This window comes from Epargyreus clarus, unplaced genomic scaffold, assembly GCF_041222505.1.
Source record: "Epargyreus clarus isolate Ecla_fem2 unplaced genomic scaffold, WU_Ecla_fem_2.2 ptg000018l, whole genome shotgun sequence".
NCBI lineage: Eukaryota > Metazoa > Arthropoda > Insecta > Lepidoptera > Hesperiidae > Epargyreus > Epargyreus clarus.
In genome coordinates this window covers 3,992,133-4,005,852 of record NW_027332226.1, presented here as the reverse complement: position 1 = coordinate 4,005,852, position 13,720 = coordinate 3,992,133, and positions in this window count along the sequence as shown.

The following is a 13,720-nucleotide window of genomic DNA, read 5'->3' as shown; positions in this document are numbered from 1 at the left end:
AAAGGAATAGAGTTTTGAACTGTGGAAAGCACTTTGACTTTTGATTTTGTAGTTGTATGTCGCTAGTGATCGGTGTAAGTTTTATAAGATAGTTATATAGGGTGTTGGAGTAGCTCTACGTATACATATTTTTTTAAAAAATAAGAGATTTTATGACAAAAATAATTAAACCGACTGTTTAAAACCATAGCCCATGTTACTGCAGTTGACAAATCCAACGGCACCTTACATATTAAAATCTGTTAGGTTAGTTTTGGGCTGTACAGCGAGCCAAAGAATGAGATATACGTACATCTATACGCTCTAAAACCTGGATCTCTAAAATGTTGGATAAAAATTAATAAAAATAAATTATAACAGTAAAGATACTTTATTGATCAGATGTTTCAAATTGTGACAAGAGGCAAGAGTTTCTGATAGGTGAAAGATCTACATATAATACCCCAAAATATTTATAATAATCACGAATAAACCAAGGAACATTTGTAAAATCTATGAAGTTACATTTGACCACATAAAAATAATGTAGGTCGTAAACCAATAAATATGGATAAATAAAGAAAATTGAAGGTTGTAGACATTAGTCTTTTACAAAATTATTTCTTCAATCATAAGTAAAAACCATTGAGCATTAAAGTCGGAACCACTTAAAAAGTTAGAAGAAATCTTCATAATATTGAAATAAAGTCTTATCATTTGATTTAATTGAAGAAGAAATTTTCAAAAGAAGCATTTGAAGCAGTCCTCTCAAATTTAAGACCAATTCGTCTCAAACAAGATTCTAGTTTGATTATTGTTTAAAGTTCAGTGCCTTGAAAAGCGTCCATTTTCTTAAGCGTCCTTTTAAAATTTCTTTTGAACAACTTTTGAAACTTGACTTTTGAATAAAACTTTTATACTGCACTTCAAAGTTCCTATATTGAATTTGTCTGGACTGGGTTTAATGTTAGATTCAAAATTATATTGTCTAATTCCGTTTAAAATCGAAGTTGGTAGAACCCTTTGTGGTTCGACTCCGGCGACACCACCGCCACACTTACTTCTGCCTAATAACAGCAGTATTAGGCGCTGCTGTGTTCCGTTTTGAAGGGTGTGGTAAGGAAGACATAGTTTTCCGAGGAGTTTCAGCTTAGTCCTCAGGGGTAGCGCGGCATCTGTGGCCGATCTCAGGCAGGAATATCTAATCCTATCTGAGGTTGATTACAGATGTCCATGGGCGGCAGTAGCCACTTACCATCAGATGGACTGCATGCTCGTCTGCTACTCCTACATCTACAGACATCGTATGTGTCAGTCACGGACTGTGGCGCAATTGTATAGATAAATATGAATTTATCTAATACTACACGTTCAATGTTTGTCTTTATTCCGTCGATCTATTGGCAAAGGAATTAGAAAAAATGTTTTGTGCATATTTTTAAATAGTTAATCACATTAACCATTATGTATTCCGAATCATAATTTTTATTAAATATTTTTCAAAAAAACTTGAAGATAGTTGAGTTAAGAAAGAATATAGCAGATTTACGTCCAAAAAAATTTTAATTACACTCTTACAAAGCAACCTTAAGAAGAATATAAAATTCAGTTGGATAAAAGGTTAAAAACGGCAACTCTATTAAGAGCTGGCAGTTGATAACTGAATTTTATTAAGAACTCCGCGCAGAGGTCCCTCGGGTGAGCCGATGTCAGATTCTTTCTGTTCGACCACATAGTTCTCTTAATTCTTCCCTCGGCTTAAGGGCCTTACACAAATTGTGCAGTCATGGTATGGAGAATATGAATAAGTTATATTGATGAATTGCAGAGTTGGTTGTGTAATAGGCTTTATGTTAATATGTTTAATTATATCAAAAAGGTGCTAGATTTCTGTGTGGTTTGACTGCAGTGATATAACAACTTTAATATTTTTTAAGTCAATTTGGTGGCGTGAGTTTCGTATCCCAGGCACTACTGATTTTTAAACGTATAATAGATGTAATTACGATTTGCTTAAACGGTAAATGATAACATACTAAGAAAACTTGCACGCCTGAGAGTTCTTAAAAAGCTCTCAAGGGTGTGCGAAGTCTATCAATCCGCGCTTGGCCGACGTGGACTATGGCCTAATCTCCTCTTACTCTGAGAGAAGTTATCCAGCAGTGGGAAAGCCATGGACTGACGATAATGACGACACCCTTCGTCCATTTAACATTAAATGGAAATCTATAAATCGGCTCCAAATAAGTTTAAAAATTTGAACAATATTTCAAACAATACAAATGATAAAAAATAACTAAAACATCTTAATATAATCTATATATCATAATCAGAATCAAAATCTATATCCTGACAGAAAAATGTTAAAACAGACAACATTCAGGTAACCTAATGTTATTCAAACATTTACCAAAGTAAGAAAACATATAACCGACATGACTTAAAGGAGATGCTAAGTTTTCCGGTATTCTCGAAAATAGCCTGAGGTCGGGACAAGAGTGTTTGAGTGTTCCCCGAGGAGCGAGCGAGTTGTCGGATAAATAGTAAATGTAGCATTAAAGTTTCGACATTTTGGAAAGACACGTTTTGTGACTGTAATAGTTCTAGCAGTGTTGAGTTTTTTTATAATATAAGAGTAGCAGACGAGCATGCAGTCCACCTGATGGTAAGTGGCTACTGCCGCCCATGAACATCTGTAATCAACCCCAGATAGGATTAGATATTCCTACCAGAGGTCGGCCACAGATGCGCCGTTACTCCTGGGGACTAAGCTGGAACGCCTCGGAAAAGTATGTCTCAGATATATATATATATATATATATATATATATATATATATATATATATATATATATATATATATATATATATATATATATCTGTGGTAAGGGAGACATACTTTTCCATACATATATTTATATATAATATAATATCTATAAAGTGTAAACATCCGGAACTGAGATGTAAATTTTTGATGTTATGCATTTTGTCTGACTGGATATCGAACCTGGACTCTTCTGTAATTTCATTTTTTGTTATCCACCCGTTATATTAACGTTAGTCAAAATCTAAAATGTATTTTTTGATTGTATGGTATTCAAATTTTATTGAATTTTGTTTTTACGGCCTAAAAGTGCGAGATAGCAAGAAAAATAGCCAGGATTTATAAAATTTTGCAGTTCTAGTGCTATTTCATAGAATTATTTAACAGGATTGCGCGAAACACAATATGTAAAGCTGAGCACTGACCGCATTTACATGTAAAAAATGCAACTATTGGATAATTGATATTGAATATTCAGAAGAGTGCCTTTTTATTTAATACTATTTGAAGTGACGTTTTATTGAAATACCTAATTAAATTTTTAGGAACAGCTTACGTTTGAAATTAATAATCAATCTGTCCATTTTTTACCTACCAAAAATCTATTTTTGATGCTTTTAGTAGACAGAAAATATTAAATGTTAATTTTTGACAGGAAAAACATCGGGCAAATTATATATTTTGTTAAATTGATCATTGCCAATTGCCAAGCCATGTGAATAAAATTGATACGTTAAAAATACACCGAAACTTCGGACAAAACTATAGATTGCGTGCATACAACGTAAAAATGTGTTGTACATACGTCTAGGAAAGTAATGCTCAGCTTCATTTTATTTTCTTTGTGTACTGAACAAATCTTATTACATTACACACGAATACACATGGTCAGTATCGATCAACACTTAGATCAAAATACAAATCTGCAAATCTGTTGGGCTTTGTGTCCCTATGTTGCCATTTTCAGAGATTAAATTCAGTTCAGCGTAGATTTTATAGTCGGTGTAAAATGTTTCCAATCTGTAGTTGAGTACCGTATATCTGGATTTTTATATAAATTAGACTCTGACTGTCGGCGAATTGAAAATATTCCAAAATTGTTTTTGAGGCTTGAATTAGAGTTATTCACTGACACGACCGAACAAGTCCAACGACACGTCCCAATAATAGCATATTAAAATCTGACAAGCCGTTTGGGCTGCAATGCGAGCAAAAAATGTGAGATACATACATACATACATGCACACGTTCGAAAAACCTTATTATCTGGACTCGGGTACAAATATGGTAAAAGATTGATACCGAAACATATAGTTTATGCTATAATTTACTAACTACAGTTCATGCGACAATTATGCCAATGACCACTTTTGTAACTATCAAAATTAAAAATAATTTGTCTTTTCAAGACTTTTTGCAATAATTTAAAGTTCGACTAATTTAACGGCTTGTTTTTGTCAAAAAATTAAGATTGATAATTTTTCCTTTTCTAATTTTAATGGTATAATGACTATAACGTTAAATAAATAATAGATCTTTCTTTCTTTTTTTTTTTAATTTTATTCGTCTGTACAAAATAATGTTAGGTAACAATTTATATTAAACAATTGTTTTTATGTTCACATGTATCTTAGATAAGGGTCATATGGATTTTTCCGGTATATTTGCTTAATTTGATTGATCCAGAATTCGAGCTGTCTTCAGTGTAAGTGTGAGGGTGAAAGGGTGGAGGTAAGCATGTCATGAAAAGGGTAGCCTTTGTGGCAAATTTGTAAGCGTCCACTTAAAGTGAGGGAAATGGAAAGGTTTCTACCGGAGCATAAAACTCTGGAAAAATATAGGGCAAGTGTATATGTAAGGGTTCTCAATTCATTCGTGAATTTGTAAAATGTATACAGTTGTTCGGGTGGAAAATATGATAATATGGAATGTTTGTAATGAGTGTTTGTTGCTGCTTATGTGTAATATATCAAAGTAAGCATAAAATACCGTTTTCTTTAAATAAGTCGTTTCATTTACAAAGGGTTGAGGTTTTGACGAAGTCAGAAAGAAAAGTTAGGGAAATATTTAACCCGAGTTGACTGTTAACCCGTACCTACCTTTATTTATTTATTTAATCTTTATGAACCTTACAGAAATGTTAAGGCACAAAGGCAGACTTAATGCTAGCATTCTCTGCCAGTCAACCTTCGGGTAGTGAGAAAGACAACGATGGCGGCATAAAGAAAATAATATATACATAAATATATATATATATATATATATATATATATATATATATAAATATATACTACAATAAATATTTATTATCTAATTTAATAACGTACATTGGAGCAACTGATAAATAAAATACATAGATAACTCACCATTTGGAATTTGAGTGAAGCAACAAGGTTAAGAATAACATATGAACGGAGTGAAAGAAGAAAACGAAAATAAGTACTTAGTAAAAAACCAAAAAAAACACATTGATTTAACAGCAAAGTGATTGAAGTAATATTGAATAAACTGCAATGTCATAAAAAATCAGTATTCCAACTAAAATGAATTCCTCGAGCGCAATCTATTGCATAGTCGTAATTTTAAAGGAGATTTATTGAAATCGCTGCAACGGTTCTAGAAAAATCGCTGGACATTAATGGAAGGAAAAAGAAAAGCATTGAACTCAAAAGTTCGTTCTAAGTAAGGTTTTTGTTTCAACGGAATCGAGAAGCGAGTGGCTGTCTGATATTGATAATGAAAAATAATTGTGATTTGAAATTTCATGGTAAATTTCTTTAGAATTGGGTACCACTATTAGTAGTATTGTGAAGGATTTATCTATTTATCTACCCGATATTATTAATGTTATTATTATTAGAATTTAATGTAGAGTAAAGATCCTTTTTAGGGTTTCGTATACAAATAGTAAAAATGGAAACCTGACACTAACCATATGACAGAGCGTCAGGCAGCCAGAAGGACAGACAGCGGAGGCTTAGTAATAGGGTTACGTTTTCATAAAATATTTGCACGAAACCCTCAGTGCGTGAGTCAAATAGAAATACAAATAAATATATTATAAGCCATCCTCTGATGTTTAGTCTTCATTAAAAACACATTATTTTTTAAAAACCTTTAATAAATCATTAAACATTAATTTACATAAACACAATTAATTCAGTTTTTGAATTACTATAATAGTGTAAAATCTGTAAGTCGATAAATAACATGGTAATTCAATTGTAATAAATAGATATTTATGTCAATTTTCAACTCTTGGAATCTACATTATTCAATGTTTATTTATTTTTTAGTGTCGACAACTTCAATTCGTAGGAAATTGAAAAACTTTTTAGGTATAAATGAATTAATCATGAAAAAACTTTACTTTCCGAGTCCATTTTGAATGTGGTCTTTAAAATTGGTAAATTTTATAGAGTTTGTATTTGCTTCACTTTTTAATTTGAAAATTTAATAGGAAGCGCGCAGTTTTACCGCCTGTGACCCGCATGCAAAGCTTAAAAATAAAAGGTTTAAGGTTTCATTAATTAAGCATCTTGTTGGACTTTTTACTTTACTTCCAGAATAATGAAATGATTCATAACGCAGTCTTATTGTTTGAAAGAATAAAGTTATAAAATGAACTATTACATAAATATTTTCCACATGTACTCAAATATGTTCGACGTTTTTTATTCAGCGTCGTTTGTGCAACGTCGAATTAATTATGCTGACAAAAGTAATAATTATGCAGGTTTCCCATGATCGGGGATATTATGGATGGATGTGGACCAGCTCACATCGACGCACCGTGGGAAGACCATCGTCTGTGGCAGCAAGGACGACCGTAGCGGTACGTCAGATCTGCTGCGAGGCAATTGAAAGGTGTGTTGAGAGTTCTCACTTTGCATTTAGTATACGAAATAAATTAACACTTGTTGTAACCATAAAAAGTGGCGAAGAAAGTAATGTCAAAAAGTATCCTACCCATTAGAGTTCTTGAAAAAATATTCTCCAAGGTAGGTATGTAATTATACCAATTCGCACTAGTCCAGTGTGGTGAACTGTAGACTTTTCCTATTTTACTTTCGAGGAAGACCCGTGCCCAGCAATGAGTTAATAATAGGTTGACGACGACTTGACTTGTATTTGAATCATTAGCACGAAAAAAATACTTCGATTCCTCAGAATAACATAATGACTCACATCGTTGAACGAGCGTTAATGTGGTCCTTGGCCGTCCGTAGTCGTAAGACGTCTATGCATGAATTCGTAAAACTACGGATCGTGGGAAGCCGCCATTATAAACATCGATTGCGAGAATAATCAACATACTGGTTACGAACATAAATAAAGAAGTTATCAACATAAACATACTAGTGGCATATTCCATCTCCAATTAGGTTAAAAGCCCGGCTGAAGCGGAGCACACCTCACTTGCGGCATATTTTTTCAGGTGTCTTGTGCCAAAAAGAAATGCTATATGGTTCTTCCAACTCGAAGATTTTTTAATATGCGCTGAAAGCTTTTATTTTTAGTTTTTTTTCAACCGCGTTGAATGCTTGGCGATATTTTGTATGTTGATATTTTTTAACCTTCCACGAAGTAAAGTTAAATTATACAGTGTTTCGAGAAATTCGTAGCTTTATTTTGCTTACTTTTGTGATTTTGTTACTTTAGGATTAATAATTCGTTAGGGCGATGCATACCACATAATTTTTGCCTAATATCAGTAGCTTATACTGTAGTGTTCTAGTCTGATTGGGGTAATACAGACTAATTTATACGATATTCGAAGGACGTCCTTAGTGGTAGTCACTTACCATTAAGGTCGTTTGCTAAATACTTTTTATTCCGTGTTCATACATACAGTCGTCATGTTGGTCTGAGCTGATAGTCGACCAGTAAGATTTAGATAATGCTCCGAGTCTGTTTGTGCACTTATCGTCGTGTGGAGCTGGAGTGTAAGACACTCATTGTTCGTAGAGTGCATTCTAATGTAACCTTGAAAAATAAGATGGTTGTACTGAGATGTTTTACATTATCAAACACTTATAGCACAAACAGTAAAGACATTTAAATAAAACGCAATAATGCTACCTGTATCTACAGTTATAGCCCCACAATAGGATTTTTTCTATATCATGCGGGTCTTGAACACAACACAATATGCAAGGACGAACATAAAAATATTTAGATCCAGAAAATAAATGTAAATGCATCATTTACATATCTGTCTGGCCGGGTATGGAACCCGGAATACACTGCGTGTCCTATCGGTAGTGGTATGGTTTATCTATATGCCTTTTTTTGTTTACGAGGGGGAAACCTTCAAAAGGTACCCGACAACGTGGGAGCGACGCCGGGTCATGTGGGATTTTTACTGCACTAAAACGCCCCCGGTGGCCGTCCTCAACGCTTGTTGGAGAACTCCGGGATCTCCGAGGGAACACAACCGGAGTCCTTCAAGCGCGATGCATCGATCGGGCTCTGCCCTGGGGAGCACTTATGGCTCCCCCCATACCATCTGGTGTTTACGACGGTATGCGTACACATACCGTCGTCCTTCCCGGGGTTGCTTGCTGGACGGTTCGAGCTCCCACTCTTGCCGCCCGCAACCCCGGAAGCCCCCGTTTAGTCACCTCTTACGACAGGCAGGGGATACCGTAGCCCTATTCTATTCCCGAGACTACAGGGACTTATCTATATGCCTAGGAAGTTAGTACCAAATTCAGAACCCGGTATTGGGTGCTGTTACCTTTGGTAGATACTAATTATTAGAACAGATGTTCCATGTTTTAATACAGATACCATTCCGATATTGGCTTCTTACATGAATAAATCATGATTTAGTAACAATGAGTAGTTACAACTGTAATACATTACAAGTTACAAGTGATAGGATTGTCCATAAATTACAATTTAAGTTTAATAATGATAACAATATGGCCGACCTCATAAATTACGCGCCATTTGGACTGACTTACATGAATTGGTTTTACAATCTTGAGCTTATAAGGTCAAAGTACTTCGTTCCACTAATATGCTAACTAGGTAAATAAAATTGTATCTACATATTTAATTTTAATTTTTATGCACCGAAAAATATATAAGGAAACTGAATGTTCAATTGGTGGCGTATGGAGGCAAATATAATATTAAAAATAAAAAAAAATTACAAATTGTAGCGTAGTGTGTAGGTCTGCATATAGATGAAATAAAAGGGATTGTTGTAAAGATCCAGGCCTTACTTAGTGGATTTTCTTCGCACCCAGTAGTACCAGCTACAAAACTAAAGCTGAAAAACAACGAACTGCTTAAACCGGTATATATTTTTTATAATATTAGGAGTAGCAGACGAGCATGTTGTCCACCTGTTGGTAAATGACTACTGCCACCCATGGACATCTCTAATCAACCCTCCGTCGCGGGAAAGTATGTCTCCCTTGCCACACCCATTGAATCGAAACACAGCACCGCTTAACACTACTGTTATGAGGTAGAAATAGGTGCCGCCGGAGTGGAACCACAAAGGGTCCTATCACTTTCAACCTGTGTTTTTTTTTACGAGGGGAAACCTTCAAAAGGTACCCGACGACCGGGAAGGACGACGGTATGCAACCACGCATACAGTCGTCCTTCCCGGGGTTGGTTGCTGGACGGTTCGAGCTACCTCTCTTGCCGCCCGCAACCCCGGAAGGCCCCTTTTAGTTGCCTACAGTTTACTACAGAGACAATCACTTACAAATGTGAAAATTAATAAATGCACTTAAAGCAGTATCCCCATCTATATGCACTATATAATCTATAGATTAAAAAAGGTTTTTACATCAAACATTACATCTCGGATTAAATTCCGATTTCATGGAATTAATTACTTCAGTCCCGTGTTGTAGGGTTTACAGATTCGTACTCGTACGATTATTGAAACCCAGACCTGTACAGTTATTAGTTATTCACTATATCATTGTAGCTAAACTTTAAGGCCAATTACTATAATATGATCAGTCATTATAATAGACAATTCGTGATCATAAACGAAGCCGCCATTGTTGGGGTAAATAACCGCAATAATGAGACAAAATTGCTTTAACAGATTTACCATTCGCTGTATAGTGGCAATAAATGAATTTCCGTTGCGCTATGAGCTTTCGGGAACGATTGAGCTTTCGAGCCAAATTGACCTGATTGTGCAATTATGACTGTTTCAAGTAGTAAATGGAGTAAATTTGGACGGTAGCAGAATTTTACAATTGGCTAAAAAAATTACTTCTTTACGAGAATTACAATCGTTTTAAATTTGTACAACTCCATCTGTAATTTGGATGAGGAGCTAGGACGGTGAAGTGGGAAGAATAAAATGTTATCTTTATTTTTCTGTATGAAGCATACGAGTTTATTGTTTTAACTTTAAGCTGAAATAATAGCCTAATTAAGGAATAAATGATTTGTCATTACCGCTCTTATAATGATAGAAATGTTTCAGAAAAACTGATGGTGGTTCTTAAAGTAGTGTGTTTTTTTAGGTTTTCTCATAAAATTTATCTCAAATTTACATATGCTTTAGGATTTCGTTACTTTATGATTTTAGATTTTAGTATACTGGGAAAACAAATTACTGCTCTGCTCTAAGTCCGTACATACCAAGAAACTCGTACTACGGTACAATTTGCAGGAATTCCCGAGCTCCATACCCACTTGTATATGCATGGAAGGCTCGAGTATACGACGATTAATGATTTTCTCAAGGAGATAGCTGTTAGACAACGCAGCTGGTGATTACATGAATTGTATGCTATGTTATTTGTATTTATCTTATTTTGTTTACATAACTTTATTATTATTTATCTAACTATACTCGTTGAACTAGTAAATATAATTCGCTTGAGGAGCCATTACCTTCACAATTATTTTAAGTGTTTTCTTACTTTTCGTATGATAAGTATCATAATCCTCAATAATGATGATGCATCTGTTTTCGACTTCAGCTAGAATCTATACTTCATAATTATGGAGTAAATTTTATAATTATGGTGACAGATGTTCATGAGCAATAGTAAGCATTTAACATCTTGTTACTTCTATAAAAAAGCCCTCATTTACTCGATGTTGTTTACAATAGTCAAGCGTGCAGTTTACTGATAGTAAGTAACAACTGCTGCCTAAGAACTTCTGTGTAACTCCCCACTCTCAGGAATATAAGTTTCATGTTGGTATTTCTTTACCGTTAAGGCACGTGACAATTAATTTTCATTATAACTTATCAAAATGTCTAAACCAATAATGCCCTGGCAACGTTAGTCATCTTTTAACTACTAAACAAATGTCGTTACACGCTGCAGAAGCTAAGAAATAGTAACTCGATACCCCAGTCACGTTTTAAGGACGTTCGGACAGAGTATACCGATTAACTTCGGCGCGGAATGTAACCTGATTTACACTACGGGACAAAAGTTTGAAGGTTCTGTAAGTACTTATAGTTGGCTTAGCCACGAAGGACTCTTCAGTTTGAGGTCCAAGTTTGCAAAATTGATTATGATTTTAATTGAAACTTGTGTGAAAAGTTAGTTCCTAGGAGATTTTCGTAATTTTATTAAAGACGTGTGCACTCTATCATCTTTATAAATGAAGTATGACTTAGTATAAGAAAAGTGAGTGAGTTTTAGTCTGGGTGGATCACAATAAAGAAACATATTTATTAATTACAATTCACGGTTAATATATCGGTCTGGTTGTACTCTATATTATCATTAAAACTCCCTAAATATACTTATGAGAATTTAGGTCCCGTTTTTATGTAAAGACTCTGAATACATCTACGCGGTTCTTTTACGGAAGATAGAAATACATTACACAATGCATAGGAAAATTTTACTTTGTCTCCAACCGTACGTCTTATGTGTACTTTATGTGTACTATAAATTAACCGTTATTCATTAAAATAAAAATAGAAAATAGTTTTTCATAAAATTATTACAAACAAAAGCACTAAACGATGATATAGTAAAGGCTAGCTTAGGAGTTTCTTATTATCATCGAGTTACGTGCTACGTGCCCAGAAGATCAGAGGAGACAGCGATTAACTGCAACATGTTGTTGCTCTGTGATTTACACTCTCAACGGGAACCAGTATATATTTTTAGAAGCTAAAAGTTACATGTACAATAACGTTTTAGTTCAATTTAAATTTTATTTATTACTAGCAATAACTAATTTTAAGAAAACACAAACGTAGCGCGTTTGTGTTTTCTTAAAATAGAAATATATCGAAGGATGTAGAAGACGTAGAAGACGTTGGTCGATTTTGAAGGCTTAGAAAATTTGAACAGTGTCAAATGTTGCTGTGTTCTTGTTCGATGGTGGTAGCGAGTACCTCCTACAGAAAATATTCTAACTTCGTCTTTAGGGGTACAAATGCACCAGTGGTCAAATGTACCCTCTAGTAAACCATAATCTACATTGAAGTTAAACACACATATCTACGTGCGACAATGTTCACTTAGGTGAATGGCAAGCTCAATTCTTACTTTATTTTTTAAATGTACATGAATGTATCTATTAACTATACACTCTTCAAACCAGAACACTAAAAGTTATAGAACTCTCCGAATCGCCGAGACATCTCTTTGTGCCTTATAACAGCACAGTAGTGACATTGATTAATTAATCTTCATGTCTTTTCTGATACGGTTCTAAAAATAAAGTACCTACTTCAGGGTACCTTCTCAAATTAAAGCTCTTTCAACTGTCCACTTCGCTTTTCAATGGACGTTCTGACTTAAAAGGAACCTATGAATGCGATTTGTAAATGAAATTCCTTTTAAATACTCCTAACGTTTTATTTCCATCCACCGTCTAAACGCTTGCTTTGTAACTGTATTGAAATAGTTAAGATTTTATGTTTGACTTTAAACGTTCCGTTTGCCTGGTACAATAGGTATATGTAATGTAAGATATAAAGTAAACGTATCTTAATGAATCTTCAAAAACTATATTTTTGTATCTATATTTGTTACTGTATCATCATTATCAACCCATTGCTAGGGACGTGTCTCCTCTCATAATGTGAAGTATTAGGCCATAGTCCGCCGCGCTGGCCAAACGCGAATTGGTAAACTTCACATACGTTTGATATTTTTTTGTATTTGTACTATATATGTACTTGTAAGTAATACAAACTTACTTGTTGTTTGTCGGAAACAGTATTATTGATTCCTATGAATTTTTGTATTTAGATAATGTTTTCCTTTCTATTTTTATTTTGATAGCTCTCTTAAAAACACGTGTATTCTCTATTCTTGACAATGCATAAGTTTTTATAACGCCATCGCCAAGTGATAGAGCCCTGTGACAGACGGACAAACGAACAGAACTTTCGATACGAAACCGCAAAAAAGTGAAATAACATTAATAAATTAGTGTCTGAATATGTATATTTTTTCGGTTAAAGATAAAAGTTGCTTGCATCAAAACAAATCACTAGAGAGCACTACTATTCATTGAATACAAAGTACACGCGCTACTCTTCCTAATTTGATCATACACACATCGAACTTCATTTCCTCTATACAAAGTAAAAGAAATACGAGTAGATACAAGTGCTTATCCCTTTAGCCTTGTGCTGGCTTCTAAAACCTTTTTTCGTGACCTCAATCTAAGTGGCGTTCGCTCGCGTCGAGTGGTCTCTAAGTGAAAACAAATGCGCTTGCCACTGCCGGGAAAAGTGATTTATTCAAATAAAACAAATACTAGTTTAAGTCAGACTAAAAAATAGTAGAATGAAGTTCTACAACGAAAGCTAAAGATGCTAAAGTACCCCAATTGTATTGTTTACACGAATTAGGCTCGGAAAAATGTCAATTCAAATCATGATGATTGAGTTAAGCATGAAGAAAATATCAGATGATACCAAGTTTTATGACTATAACTTAGAAAA